We start from the raw sequence: 11,301 nt of genomic DNA on the forward strand, positions 1-11,301 counted from the left end.
CATTTCCTTACTAATAGATCCTTTACCCCCTTGTAAACTATACCCTGCAGTCTCATTCCTCTCATTAATACCTTCACCGTCACCTCACAGGTCCAGCTCCTTCACCATTACTCCTCACTAACACCCCTTAAGTTCCTCACAGTTTACTTTAGACCCTCCTTTCAAATAAACCCTCATTGTCTCCAGATTATTTCTAGTATACCCCTTTCACCTATTCTCATGGCTCCTCACAGTCTAGTCCGTCCTGCTGTCCCACATGCTTATCGAAAAAAAAGACTCATTATCTCGTTATCTCTACACCGCCTCACCTCATCTTTTCAAATACTTCACCTCGTAAGTACCTCAGTCACTCACAAACTCCCATGAAACAGGCCTGCCAAAACTCTTCCCTCCTTCACACTACTGAAAAATAACTGAACAGCCTACTGAAGACCTGAAGTTTTTACATTCTCTCATGAAGCGTTCCTCCATCTCCCCCTCATGTCCTTTTCACACCAATGGACGCCTCCTTCGGGAATAACATCTCACAGCCTCCCACTTTATAAACATTCATCTCGTGTCCCTCCTTCAGAAGTGTACCGTCAGTTGTGCCTTCAGTATATTTTTCCCTCTTACGTTTTCCTGATTTTCTTGAGTTTTTATTTCATTTTCTTCGTGTTTTTTTTTTTTTTTTAGGTAATCAGTTTATATTTTGTAGTTTTTGTTTCTTTGATTCTCTCTCTCTCTCTCTCTCTCTCTCTCTCTCTCTCTCTCTCTCTCTCTCTCTCTCTCTCTCTCTCCTCTCTCTCTCTCTCTGAAGTGCGGGAAAGAGCAACATAAAGCCACCGAAAGTACCGCCAAGCCACGCCACATAAGCCGCTTTGCTTAGCATTATTAAAAAGAGTCAGAATTAAGAGCGCTTCTATGAAAACCTTGACGGCGCGACGGAGAGAAAAGAAGATATAGAGCCAAGATTAAATTATCGCCGCAGAAACTTTTTTTTTTTTTATATATAAGTGAATGTACCTTGGATATTTTGAAGTGGAATTCTCGTTTTTTTTTTTTTTTTTTTTTGCGGGGGGGTGTCTATGAAGGAAAAATAGAAAAATATAGACATGTAAGATTGAGTAATGTTTTTTTTTTCTTTTTTGCACAACCTATGGAGGAAAAATAGAAAAGATACACACATATAAAATTGAATACCCAAGTCTTTTAGTATGATTTTTGAAGGAACATAGAAAAATACACATATATTGATTTAGTGATTGCAGCAGAAACTTTTGAAATCAATTAATCAACTTTTTAAAACCAATAAAGGAAAATAGAAAAAGACAGACACATACAAGAATGAATACCCAGGATTTTTAGTATGACTTTTGAAGGAAAACAGATAAATACACATATACTGATTTGGTGACTGCAGCAAAAACTTTCGAAATCAATTAAAGAACTTTTTTATCGCACATGAATAAGTGTTATATCTATTTTCGATGCCCTTGCTCAGTCTAACTTAATTTAAAGGAAAATGAAAAAAAAAAGAAAAATCATAGCAACTTGAAGGAAAAACAAGACACAAGGAAGAAGAATATCGACACAACTCTGAATTATCAATTGAAACTCTTGAAAAAAAAAATCGCTAAGAAAGTAAAAAAAAAGAATTAGAATGTGTTTTTTCTGATAAAACTAATGGTAATCTTCACTTATTTCACTGCATTCATTTGTACTTTATTTTATTTTTCATATACAGCAATTGAGATTTTTTTCGGTTAGAATTAATTTTTTGCTGAATTCTACTTGCACTCTTCTAGGGGAGAGAGAGAGAGAGAGAGAGAGAGAGAGAGAGAGAGAGAGAGAGAGAGAGAGAGAGAGAGAGAGAGAGAGAGAGAGAACGTGAATAGCTACTGAGCATTTTCTTTTACTATTATTATTATTACTATTATCATTATTTTAGTACTACTGCTACTACTACTACTACTACTACTGCTACTACTACTACTACTACCACTACTACAGTCATTATTTCTTTGTATTTGATTTCTGAACATTGAGAGTATACAATTCGTTCTCTCTTTATCTACGTATCTACTATCTATCTACTTATCTATTTATCTGTATTTATGTACCTCTCTCTCTCTCTCTCTCTCTCTCTCTCTCTCTCTCTCTCTCTCTCTCTCTCTCTCTCTCTCTCTTTCTCTCTCTCTCTCTCTTTGTAATGAGCGAGTGATGAGCCCGGGCGTCTGATCTGCAGGATTTGCCGATGTTTGAGTACAGGTGAGGGAGGCGAGGCACCGATCACAGCCGCGCCTCATCAGCGACGCAGGTAAACAGGTAAACAGGTGAGCACAGGCTAAACTAAACACCTGTAATTCCTACTGTAGTCTCGTCCAAATAGCTCGTTGAGTAAATAGCAAGTAGATAAATAAAAGTAATGTTGCGTAGTTTAATTTTTTTTTTCTTCTTCTTTTTAACTGTTTTTATTGTTCTTGTCATTTTTATTATTATCATTATCATTATTATTATTATTATTATTATTATTGTTGTTGTTGTTGTTGCTAGACCTGTTTTCTTTCCACGTCAAAACAAGAAGAAGAAGATAATGCAAAAGTACAGTATATTATGGATGGAAATAATGGTGCATGGTGATTATATGAAACAGTAATGGTGACAGTGATGGTGATGATGGTGGTGGCGGTGGTAGTGATGGTGATGAAGTTAATACCGATAGCAGTAAGAATTCTAGTAGGAATAGTGATGGTGATAGTGGTAATGGTGATAAAAAGGTGTGAGAACTGTAGTGGTAATAGAAGTGGCGGCTGTGATAATAGTGATGAAGTATATATTAACAGTGGTGAAAACAGTAGCGATAGTGGTGATGGTGATGAAGTTAATAAGTAATAGTAGTAAGAGCGGTTGATGGTGAAGATACCAATAACAGTGGTAAAAGCGACAGTAATGGTGATGAAGCTAACAGCAGTGGTGACAGCAGTAGTGGCAGTGATGATGATGGTGGCGACAGTGATAAAGTTAACAGTGGGCTCGTGATGAGAGGAGCAGCAGTGATAACAATGACGGTGGCAACAACGGTGATGGTGGTGGCGGCGGGAAGACAGTACGAGTAATGGTGGTGGTGAAGGTCATTTGTTTGTCCAATAAGGCGAGTGTTTGTTTGTAGGTGTGTCAAGGAGAGAATATTTACACCTACACACCACGACTTTCCCTCCTTCTAGCACACACACACACACACACACACACACACACACACACAGTAAAACACCACCACCACCACCACCACTGCCGCCACCACCACCACCAGCCGCCACTCGCCTCTTAGCACATCGATCTCAGCTGCACTCCACACCACTACAGGAGGGAGGGTCTCATGTGCTTCCCGCGGCTCCTGTGTGCCTCTGTACCTCACCTCATGTGCTCCTGTGGTCAATAGCTTGTTTTACACATGTGCTGGTGTGTCGCTTTTTCCTAGTGGCTTTTCTTTCTTTATTTTTTTTTGTGAGTTATCGTGTTATTTTTACTTGTGGCTTGGTTAGTTTGTGTCTTAGTGTGGTTTGTTAATCTTTTCTTGCGTGTTTTTTTATGGTTTTGTTCGTTTGTGTGTGTTTTTTCATGGTTTTGCTTGTGTGTTAGTGTGTTTGGTCGTCTCTCACGTGTTCATTTATTTATGGCTCTCTTTATTTGTGTGTTACTGTGTCTGTAAATATCATTAGCGTGTTTTCTTTGATTTCTGGCGTGTTTTTTTTTTTTTTTTTTTTTTTTGGTTTCTGTGATTTCTGTGCTTTTTTTTTGCGTATTTTTAATAGTTATGCTTGCGTTTTAGTACGTCTGTAATCTTTCTAGTGTGTTTTCTTTGTTTTTCAATAACTTTAACGTGCTTTTTTTGTAGTTTTTTGTATGTGTGTTTTAGTATCTTTTTACTATGTCTCTTCGTTTTCTAGTAGTTTTCTAGTGTTTTAGTATGTCTGTATGTGTGTATGTCTTTTATTTAATTTTCAGTTATCTGTCATGACTTCTTTTGTATTATTATTATTATGCATGTGATTTAATATATTCGTTATCCTTCTAGAGTGTTTTCTTTGGTTTTCTAGTGTGTTCTCTGGTGTTACGTTAGGTTAAGGTTGTCTAGTGTGTTTCCCAGTGTTTGTTGAGGGTTCGCTAATGTTTGGCGTGTCCCACTTCCCTTCTCAGTGTTCTAGTGTCAGAGTGTCTGGTATCTAGTGTCTATTCTTTGCTTTTCCAGGGTGGCGTCTCGTGTGCTTTTAAGAGCTCTAGTATAATGCTGTTTAGTAAGTTTGAATCTCTCTCCCTCTCTCTCTCTCTCTCTCTCTCTCTCTCTCTCTCTCTCTCTCTCTCTCTCTCACTCTCTCTCTCTCTCTCTGCCAGTACCTCCTTAAACTTCCCTTTCTCGTGAGTCTGCTACGGAAGACTTAGACTGGATTAGGAGGAGGAGGAGGAGGAGGAGGAGGAGGAGGAGGAGGAGGAGGAGGAGGAGGAGGAGGAAGAAGATTATATAGATAGATGGTTTAGTAAAGCAGAACAACGGAACGAACAAGAAATACGTACATGAAAAAATAAGAACTTGTGTACGTAAATAAGTAAGCAAGTATAGGAAAAGCTTATGTACGTATGGGAAAGGTGTGTGTGTGTGTGTGTGTGTGTGTGTGTGTGTGTGTGTGTGTGTGTGTGTGTGTGTGTGTGTGTGTGTGTGTGTGTGTGTGTGTGTGTGTGTGTGTGTTGAAATATTGGATGTGCATGTTATAATGTTGTATGTATGTATAATAATAATTGTAGTAGCAGTAGCAGAAGCAACAGCATCAACATCACCGTTGGTTCTGTTCCTGGCTGTGCTCTAAGGAAAGACAACGATAAAAATGTACATACAGATACCCTTGTGTGAGGCCAAAACAGAAAATACTGACGCGTGCATTGAAAATAATTAAAGTGTGTGTGTGTGTGTGTGTGTGTGTGTGTGTGTGTGTGTGTGTGTGTGTGTGTGTGTGTGTGTGTGTGTGTGTGTGTGTGTGTGTGTAAAAATATTGTTCGTACTGTAAATGTAGTATCGTGTGTACGTTTGGCCACAAAATTCCCTGGCACACTATTATTTTGTAAAAATACTCAAGGAACTCGTTACTAGTTATCACCATTCCCATTATCATCATTATCGATATTTTATTACTATTACATTTATTGTTATCATCGCTAATTCAGTTTTCCTCCTCATTAACAATATTATCGTCATCATTTCGTTCTAAATATATTCAGTGAACTACTTAATGAGTATCACCATTCCCATTATCAACATTACTAATATTTTATTACTATTATCATTAGAAACTACTAGTAATTTTGTCCTCCTCATCATCAGTATTATCGTCATCACCACTACTTCACAAAGCCCATCACCACCAAACATTTTAACAACATTCACGTCTTTCCTTCCTCTCAGGCACACAAGCTGGGAGGACGGAGGAGTGCACTGCAGCAAACCACATCTACAAACCACATGACTACCAGAGTACTGCTAAACTCGCGTCCGTAGAAGGTCCATCAAGGAGCTTAGACTCACTGGACCTCGCCTTGTAAATGTGCATTACATTGATTATCCTCATCATATCTAAGTGTAAGCCTCATAACAAACTATCAAAAATATAAAAGAAATCTGAAAAAAATACCTCTCATTATGCTAAACTAATATTCACTTTTAATACTAGACTGATATTAAACTGTACTGTAATAAACATACAAAGCTTTTTTTTTTTCCTTTCCTTTCTTTCTGTCTTTCTCTCCGAACCTTTAGATACACTGACTTCATTATATATTTTACATTATAGTCATTTTTTTTTATTCGTATGTCATTCACTATAAGCCACAATCTGTCAGTTCGTTAAAAAAAAAAAATGTATATTTATGATACTGTGGTAATAGTGGTGCATGTGGTGATGAGCAATATGGTGATAGTAAACTGGTGGTGTGGTAATGGTGGTGATGTGACAATGATATGGCAGTAGTGGTGAATGTTGTAATGTACTATGAGTCGCTGCTCAGTTTGCGTGTTAAACTAGGATGATAGTGGTGGTGGTGGTGGTGGTGGTGGTGGTGGTGGTGGTGGTGGTGGTGGTGGTGGTGGAGTGAAATGAAATGGTGCACTGACAATACTTAACCAAACCCGCTAGAAGAGGAGCAGTGGGAGGGGGAGTTGAAGTAGGAGGAAGAGGAGATGAAGTAGGAGGAGGAGGAGGAGGAGGAGGAGGAGGAGGAGGAGGAGGAGGAGGAGGAGAGGAGGAGGAGGAGGAGGAGGAGGAGGAGGAGGAGGAGGAGGAGAAGGAGTTTAGTAAAGCGAGGCAGAGGAGAGGGGAACAACCATCAATATTCCTCATCAATATCACTAATTCCTCCTTTATTCCCTTCCCTAAATCTCCCTCTTCTCTTCTTAACCTTTACTCTCCCTCTCCTCCCCTCCCGCGCCCTTCCTGCCGCCTTCCCTTCCTCCCCTGGACGCCACGGAGATGTGTGTCCCCCTGCGGCAGAACTGTGTCTGTGTGTGTGTGTGTGTGTGTGTGTGTGTGTGTGTGTGTGTGTAGCGAAAGGTAATCTGAGACGGTGATGACGTGACCTTTTTTTCTTATTGTTTTAATTACACGAAGGGAATTGTAATTATGATGACTCGCGTGTTTCGTGTTTCGTCTCCTTCATTCCGGTCCAGTTTTTGGGTGTGAGTGGATGTGGTGAGGGAGGGATTTTTGTTGGCTTGTTGATGACTTGGTGACAATTTGATGATGACATTCACACGGACAAAAAAAGTCGGACAGACAGTCACGTGTCATGTTCCATACACGGTAACAGCTCCATTACGACAAACATGAAGATAATCCATGATAATTACCACCATTCATCCCGCAAGGCAGAAAAAGAAATTAAAATAAAGTCCCTGGCCAGCCTCCCCCTCCCGAGGCGGCCGCCGCGCCCCACCGCCCCTCCCAAGTGTTGCTGACGCCGCTGGAATCGCTCCTCACCGCGCCGCCTCGAGTGCTCCCGCCGTGATATAATCTCCGGCGCTCGCCCCGCCGCGGCCGGCGGGCGGGAGGCGCGGCGGGAGGCTGGTGCTTCACTTACTTGCAAATCTGGGGTCTGAGGTGGAGGTGCCGTACCAGGAGGCGGAGGCCGGGGTGGCGTAGTGGGAGAGGTCCGTGTTACAGTACTGATAGGTGGAGTGCGTGCCGAACTGCGCCATGTGCGCCATGGGGCTCATGCCGTACGGGTTCTGCATGGCGGCGGCGAAGTCGTTGACGGAGGCTGAGGCGGCGATCCCTGAGGCAGCAAGGGCGCCGCTACTGGTGCTGCTGCTGGCACTCGAGCCCCGTCCTGCTGCTGCCTGCTGCTGCTGCGGCTGCTGCTGCTGCTGCCACGTCCACGGTCGAGGCCAGCGTGTCCAGAGGGCTGAGCAGGGAGGTCACGGAGAAGGGCTGGCTCGTCCTGGGGCCTTCCACTCATGACCTAACACCCCAACATGGTCATGTGTCAGCGCTGCCCTCGGGTGACGCTCGCTGCGGGCGCCTCGACACCCCAAGCCAGGGCCCCCGCCGCGTCCTCACCGCCCAGGGCACAGGGAGGGCAGCGAGGGCGGCTGGTGTTAATGGCCAGCCAAGCGGTAAACAGCGTCAGGAGGAGCCAGGTGAAGGAGCGAGCCCCTGAGGTTCAAGAGGCCCCGAGGTGAGTAACAAAAGAAACGAACTCGACAACCTCAGTATTGTAAAAGTCAAGAGTCACCTTGGGCCAATCGATGATGAGACACCTGCGGGGAGGGGGCGCCGCACCTCCTCACTGGCGCCAAAGATATGGATCACAGACTGGATGGCACTCTTGAGTCACCTTCAGGTCAAGAGTTACACTGGCGGCACTACGGATAAAAGTGCGTCCTCACAAGGGCTCGGCACCTGATCACTTGTGTTGTGCCCGCGGCAGAGGCGGCTCGCGGCTGCGGACGTCTTGTGGCACGTGGCTCTCACAGTTTTTTACTGAAGGCTCGTTACAGTTAATGCTGTATGAGAACGAGCAAATGAGCTTAGATCTGGCTTCCAGTAATATGATAGCACTGGCTTGATAGCGAGTGGAGATTGGAGAGCACTCTGAGCCTTCCGACATTTTCCTAACCAAGCTCAACTTTACATCTTGCCATCAGGGGGCGGAGCGATTGGACTCGCGAGCCATTGAGCGCGCGTAATTTCCTGCGAGGGCGGAGTTTGGGCTAGGTTCAACCAATGAAAACGCGGTAAGCGACGTCAAAGTCAAATCCCACCAATCAATAGCTGAGGCGGAAACACTTAATATGATTGGCTGGTCTCAAGTGCCTCCCCACTTGAGATTGGTCCATAGATTTGGAATATTTGTGAACTCACTGCGGGGTGGCTATGAGAAATAACAATGAGAGGAAAAAGAACGAATACAAAACTGAAAAGAGACTGTTTTACAGACGAAAAGAGCAGAATAGAGAGACGTTGGCCTGTGCATTAATATTACATTACAGACAGTCGACCATGTTGGGGGGCGCCAAATTAACGACCCTTTTGTCCCCCCTCAACGACCTCCTCCCGCCCTGTAGCGCCCTGTAGCCTTCTTCCCGGCGGCGGCACGGCTGCTGCCTCGCCGACGGGCCCACCGGCGGACGGGAACCGCTGCCCAATGTAATAACCTGGCCGGGAGGTTCTGCAGGAGGCCCGGCGGGAGACTAATAACAAAGGAGGCAGCGAGGCGAGAGCGTCCACCATTACCCCCTCCTCCCGCCCCTCCCTCAGCCCCTCCCCCCCGCCAGGTCCTGCTGCGGGGAGAGAAAATGCTTCCCAGGTGACCTTTTTTGGACCATTACGAGTGGATACCGTGATCTTTGTCCCTGTAACCCCCCATCCTTCTCCCCCGCCTCTCTCTCTCTCTCTCTCTCTCTCTCTCTCTCTCTCTCTCTCTCTCTCTCTCTCTCTCTCTCTCTCTCTCTCTCTCTCTGGTCGCTCAGTCCCTGCTCCCCGCCTCGCCTTGTTCTCAAAACGCTTAATTCTAAACGTGGGAAAAACTAAGCCACGGAAAACGACCCCCGTGACTTGATCCACCCAGACTCATCCACACCAGTACACTCGCCTCTCGTCCACACTACTCTTACCGCGATCCATCCACGCACCCCTCAGCCGCTGATCATCCACACATCCCCACCAGTGCACCCTGCCACCCACCACGAGACATCCACACTCATCCACGCTACTCCTTAACTACGCTGCCTAACTTATCCACTCTCACACACACACACACACACACACACACACACACACACACACACACTGCTTCCCTCACTCACATCATCTTCCCCTCTCCAAATGTCGATCTCTCTCTCTCTCTCTCTCTCTCTCTCTCTCTCTCTCTCTCTCTCTCTCTCTCTCTCTCTCTCTCTCTCTCTCTCTCTCTCTCTCTCTCTCCAGGCTCCCTCCCTCCGCACACTACAAAGGCTACAACACAAACCAGCCAGCGAGAGCAATACAAGTACGTACAAACTCCAATTTTATGAGGGATGTTAAGTCTTCCTCCTCCACCTCCTCCAGCGGCGGGCTCTCCACAGGCTCGGCCCAACCCGCCCTGTTTGTCCTGGCCGCGCCGTGCCCTCCCCTGCGATGGGAAACACGTGTCCGGGCCCTCGTGGTGAGTCAATCCCGTCAGGAGAAGAAAACAAGGGAAACACGACGGATAAACACACCAGCCATATACGGAGTGGTCTGAGGGGTCGTCCGCGCCGCGCCGCCACGACCCTCGCCGCTGGGATGCTAATGGCCAGACTCAATAAGGAGAAGGGAAGGCAGTCAATAAACTTCAATTTACAAGAGCTAGGTGCTTCAGCATGACGAAATATTGTCTTACTCGCCATTACTGCGCCCCACTGCAACACGACCCGCCGGCCGCAGGTGGGGGCGGCGGGGCTGTGGTAGGGAAGGTGGGGAAGGTGGGGGAAGATTGAGGAAGATCAGTGGGAGCTCACTCAGCACGCTTATCCATAGTACGTAAAAAAAAAAAAAAAAAAAAGGCCTAACTTCACCTAACTTATCCAAAATACGTAAAAAGACACACACACACACACACACACACACACACACACACACACACACACACACACACACACACACACACACACACACACACACACACACACACACACAGAGGTGATGCGAAAAAAACGTCAAATTTTTATCACATTGTCTTTAAAACAACTATGAAACCTAGCGAATGAGAAAGAGAAACAGTACCCATCTCTCTCTCTCTCTCTCTCTCTCTCTCTCTCTCTCTCTCTCTCTCTCTCTCTCTCTCTCTCTCTCTCTCTCTCTCTCTCTCTCTCTCTCTCTCTCTACGCACCACCAGCACATCCAGCCTCCCACAGGACCCGTGAGTGAGGGCGGGCATCTCCCAGCTTGGTATATCTTATCTGGTGTTTAATTACCCATCGACACTCCCACGACATCAAATCACGCCGCCCTCCAGGTCCTCCAGGGGCAATTCTCCGAGCCTCGGGTGCCCCTACAAGTTGTTGAAACACTCGCCGCCTCAGGAGCACCATCGAACGCTAGAGAGGCGCTTGAGAGGCCGACCAGCCCCGGTGAAGCCCTCGTCCCCACACGCCAAGAGCTTCGCTAGGAGGTGGTGGTGGTGGTGGTGGTGGTGGTGGTGGTGGTGGTGGAGGTGATGGTGGTGGTGGTGGAGGAGAGATGAGAAGGATGAAGGAGAGGGTGAATGGGAGTAAGATCAAGGAGAAGGTGTGACTATTTCTCTCTCTCTCTCTCTCTCTCTCTCTCTCTCTCTCTCTCTCTCTCTCTCTCTCTCTCTCTCTCTCTCTCTCTCTCTCTCTCTGTTAACTGGTTTTGCGTGAGAGAAGGAAAATCAAGGAGAGAGAGAGAGAGAGAGAGAGAGAGAGAGAGAGAGAGAGAGAGAGAGAGAGAGAGAGAGAGAGAGAGAGAGAGAGAGAGAGAGAGAGAGAGAGAGAGAGAGAGAAAGTAGCACATAAAGCAACACAAAAACCAACATAAAGAAATCGAAAACACAAATAGAATAACCGAGAGAGAGAGAGAGAGAGAGAGAGAGAGAGAGAGAGAGAGAGAGAGAGAGAGAGAGAGAGAGAGAGAGAGAGAGAGAGAGAGAGAGAGAGAGAGAGCAAAAGCCGTTTAATCATGGTGGTCGCTGCAAGAAATTCCGAAGAAGCAGCCTGATTCCTAAGATTCCCAGATTCTCAGATTCCCAAGATGCAGGAGGCAGGAAAGACGCGGATTACTGAGGAGGCTGTAACAA

General features: G+C 45.6%; 1 protein-coding gene across 1 annotated transcript in view; it reads right to left on the reverse strand.

Annotated features, from left to right (window-relative positions):
- LOC135111710 (homeobox protein Nkx-2.1-like) overlaps positions 1–8,861 on the reverse strand; it is a 49,848-nt gene extending 40,987 nt beyond the window's left edge. The window contains exon 1 of the mRNA XM_064025332.1: positions 7,105–8,861. The gene's annotated coding sequence lies outside the window, so the exon portion shown is untranslated. The remainder of the gene's footprint in view (positions 1–7,104) is intronic.
- Between the last annotated feature and the right edge of the window lie 2,440 nt (positions 8,862–11,301).

This window comes from Scylla paramamosain, chromosome 22 (assembly GCF_035594125.1).
Source record: "Scylla paramamosain isolate STU-SP2022 chromosome 22, ASM3559412v1, whole genome shotgun sequence".
NCBI lineage: Eukaryota > Metazoa > Arthropoda > Malacostraca > Decapoda > Portunidae > Scylla > Scylla paramamosain.